Source organism: Carlito syrichta, unplaced genomic scaffold (genome assembly GCF_000164805.1).
Source record: "Carlito syrichta isolate Samal-C Ts95f unplaced genomic scaffold, Tarsius_syrichta-2.0.1 Scaffold288975, whole genome shotgun sequence".
Lineage (NCBI taxonomy): Eukaryota > Metazoa > Chordata > Mammalia > Primates > Tarsiidae > Carlito > Carlito syrichta.
Window position 1 is genome coordinate 26,908 of NW_007233071.1, and position 4,612 is coordinate 31,519.

Below are 4,612 nucleotides of genomic sequence, written 5' to 3' on the forward strand. Positions count from 1 at the left end.
TGTTCTAAAATATGTAACAAGACCACATTGCTAAAAAATTTTTAAAAATAGTTAGGCATGGTGGCACCTGCCTGTAGTCCTAACCACTCAGGAGGCTGAAACAAGAGGATCACTTGACTCCAGAATTTTGAGGTTTGAAACATATTAATACTGCCTATTTAAAACCTTACTAGTTTGTCAAAACCCTGTATAGAACTGTGGACAAAATAACTCTGAATTCATGTTGATTTGTCTAGGGGTTCAGAAATCATCTTCACCCCACTTCCGAGTACTAAGGAAATAAACTTCAGAAGCTACAAAAGCAGCTTCCATTCAGGAATCTACTGGGGAAGAGTATCCAGCCAAAACAAATATGGATTGAAGGAGGAGACTCCCCCTGAAAGACAGTTTCACAAATCTGAGAACTCTAACAAGAGGTAGAATTCTGGAAACTGCCTCTGTAACATAACAAAGAACATGCTGGTTCACAGGTAGGTGTGTACTCTATGTCACATTTCCCAGGGCTGCCTTAAAGTACCACAAACTGGATGGCTTAGAAACAGTAGAAATTTATTATCTCAGTACTGGAAACTAGAAGTTTGAAATCAAGGTGCCAGCAGGATAGGGGAAGGATCCTTCCTGCCTCTTCCAGTTTCTGGTAGCAGCTGACACATCCTGTGGCTCATGGCGGCATAACTCCAGTCCCTGCTTCCTTTGTCACATGGTGTTCTCCCTTTTAACTCTTCACATTTTCTTCTCTCTATGCATATCTGTGTCCAGATTTCTCCTTTCCTTTAAATTTTTTTTTAAATTTTAAAGATGTGGGGTACAATTCAGGATTAGGTATACAAGTAGTTATTGTCCAGATAAAGTTTCTCCTTTCTATAAGGACATATTGGATTAAGGCTCATCCTAATGACCTCATCTTAACTTGGCTAAATACAAAAGTTCCTCCTTCCAGAAAAGGTTACATTCTGAGATAATGGGGATTTTTTGTGGGAACACAATTCAAACCCTAAAGTCCACACTTAATTCTACACTGGAGTGCCAAAAATGTGGAATTCAAGGAAGAAATAAAAGTTGAGAGTTTTGAATGTACTGAACGGGGGAAAAATACCTCAAAAAAGAGCTGGTAGCTGGGGCAGCTTCTCAGCACAGCAATGTCAGAGAGTAGCATAATTATAGAAAATTTCCCCCAAATGCAGTACAAAAATTAACTTCTTGCTGCAAGATTTTCTCCATTTCAACAGAAGTTAAGCAAGTCAAATTCTGGATAACTGACAGACATTTATTTACTTGTCTTCTGGAAAGTCTTAAGAGATCGTCTCTGGCTTCTCTCTGCCCCTGCATACCACTTGCACTCTGATGAACCAATCTTCAGTAATGATAAGTAGTAAGTAATAAAAACATTTTTTCCGAAACTACTGCACCAGAGGTCAAACATTGGCCATTTTTCTAAATTGAAACAGGTCCAGTAATGTGCTAAATATGTATGTCCTGTTAAGTGTTCGAATACTTTAAAAGACGATATATACCAGAACTTTGGCATTGAATTAATATACCTTTTAAGAACCTAGTAGTAGTGCTTGCTTCCTTTCTCTGGAAGTCAGCTCAACCTACAGCTGCTGAAAGAACCCCAACTCCATCTAGGAATCTGACTGCACCTGAACAGAATACGATGCTGGGGATGGACATCTGCAGCTTTAACTTAAGAAATTGGGCCTTCAGACTTCTTAATTCAAAAGTACAAGAAAATTTACTTTGGACTTTTTAATCTTTCAGTCCTTGGTTTTTAATTTGTGAAGAGTTTTAAATCTTTCAACCATAATGCTTCCTGAAAATTCAGATGTATGGCATTTCACTACTGAAACATCTTTATGCACCTTAAGTATTTGCTGTTGCCAAATACCTTTGTTCAATAGAGTATATCAGAGGCTCTACCAAATATCTAGACATAAATTGGAATGGGAAGTATAATAGAGAATGAAATTTCTGCCTCAGATATAGAGTGGCATTAGATTTGAGTTAATTTTCTGTTCTATGCCAAAGTAGAATATTTTAGGGTTAACATCTACAGTTCTTCCACAGTCCAAAGAGAATATATAAAAAAGGAGGGATGACCTTATGAAAAAGGAAAAATAATCATCCAGATAAATTTCTTTCAAAAGCAAGTTGTTAGTGAACAAAGATCATGGAAATGTTACAGGGGAACACTTTCTCTATTCTAGTATTTTGTGAGAAAGGATTGAGTATATACTCGTGGCCTCTTTCTATCCTTTTAACTCACATTGTCACTGAGGAGCTGGAATTATTGATCTGGTTGGCTAATTTGAAAAGGAGAATGATCCAGGCTCCAGCGTATTGTTTTATTCTTCCTGGAAGTTCTTCCCCTGTGAGAATGTCAACACCTTGCTCTGTCCTTTTTCTTTGGAGTCAGTAAGCCTTCTCCTACAGGATGGAAGGTGGAAGATGTACAGCAGTAACTTTCTTCAATTTTCCTCAATTACTACCTCAGGTAGTAAGTTTGATTAATTCTGGGGCTTAGTATTAGCAAATTCACCAGGCCAACAACCTAAACTCACACCCACCAACCTAGCCTATATTGGCTTAATGAAGGTTATGTTTCTGCCACTCTTTTTTTTCCTACTAGGTTCAAACCCAGAAAGAAAGAGGGGTGCTGTTTAGCAGAGGCCTTTGAGAAATTCCAGTAAGGCTCAGCATAAATATCTGAAGTGTTCCTTTATATTAGCAATAATCACACAATGGAATTTTTTAAATATACAAAACTAAAATGAATAAATCTAAAATATATTGCAGGGGGCTCCACTTACAGTTTTTACCCAGGGCCAGCAACTGTTTGGGAAGGCTTGCACATTAAATTATGCTTTTTCTGCTGTCACAACTAAAGCAATCTGAAAGCATGTATTTAACAAACTGCCCTGAGACATGAAAAAAAGCACAAAAAAATTATTGCCAAAGAGGCACATGAAACAAACAGATGGTTTGAGTGTCCAGTTTACTTTTGCACAAAAAAGTCAGCAAAAGAGGAAGGAAAACTAGTTTTCTACCTAGGCAGATTTTTAAAAAGAAAAGAAGCTAAAAAATCCATTTACACACACCTGTCCCAAAGTTGAATGAATATAGGCTGCAACACAGCCAAAATCATAACTATCTACAACAGTACCAAATAAGGCAAATTTGTCATGGATTGGAAGAGAAGACCACCACCAGAAGGAAGCAAAAGTTATAAACTTAGTTTTCCACCATCATGAGAAAACAACTTAAAATATTTTTATGAAGTACTATGTAACAGAATGCCCTAAGAAACTCAGCAAAGAATAATTTTTCAAGAGGAGTGCGTGCTTGTGTCAGATAACCAGACTGAGTCTTGGTCTACTTACTGGCTTACTCATTAGTAGACAAAACAAAGAACTAGTGAGATGACTGTATATATGCAGGCAGATAAAAGATTAAGGTTGAAAACAAACAAAAAATCTTACCCCACAGGAGAGACACATATCCCTCCCCCCGAAGCTGAATGAATGCAAAGAGCAACAGATCAATTCAAAGTACTCACTCCACCAAAATGACAGATATTCAGCGTGTCCAAATATAAATTAAAGGCTAACAAAGAGGAAAGGGGAAGTTTCCAACCTCTCCTATCATGACCAGCATCTTAACACTAGCAATTTCACAAAAAACTTGTATGGGCACCACCTATGAAATTCAGCCTATCAATTCATTTTAGCATCAGCATCAGATACAGGATGGACAACTCCAAAGTTGGGGTCTGGTCCAAGAGGCCAAGCGAGTTCTTGACTTTGCACAGGAAAGAACTCAAGAGCAAGCCACCGAAGTAAATAGAAAGCAAGTTAATAAAGGCGAGCAGACATGGACAGAGCAGTCCCCTACATTGCTGGGATCTCAGTTGAAAAATGAAAGCAGGTTTACTGAAATGACACAGGGCAGGCAACACCACAGGCATAGCAGGCTGGGCCGGTCTTCAGGAAGAGCCAAAAATCGTGGGGCGGGGGGGGGGGCTTATTTTTACAGTTATCTCTAATGCTAATAAGCAAGCGATGGAATATTCATGTTTTCCTAGAAAATAAGTGGAGATTTCTAAGAACGGGGTCCCCCTCATTTTTTTTTTACTATAAATGGGCAGATGGGAGCAGTCACCCTGGTTGGAGAGTGTGTCACCCACATGCTAATGTATAATCACAAAGAAACAATGAGGGCCAAAGTCGGGGGTGGGAAAATTAGTTTCCATCTTGCTTCCAGCTGGCTCTAAGACAATGCCATCCTATTTTTCAACACAATGCCATCCTATTTTTCTCTGTACGGGGTCTCAGAAAACCAGACTATTCATCTGTCTAGAAAAACACTGTCTCAACCACCGTTACGGAGAAATTAGTCTTGCTGTTTACCCCAGGATATTAGTCCTGCAGATCTCCTCCTTCCCTGTGGTTAGCTACTATGGTGGACATCAGGAACATAGCACACAGCACCGGATGAGGGCACACAGCAGGTGGGGGAAAGACAGGTGAGTGGGGGAGGGGGATGAAGGAAGGCAAGGGGGAGGCAGGGGGAAAGTAGAGGGAGGGAGGAACGGGAAGGGGCACATGCAGGGAAG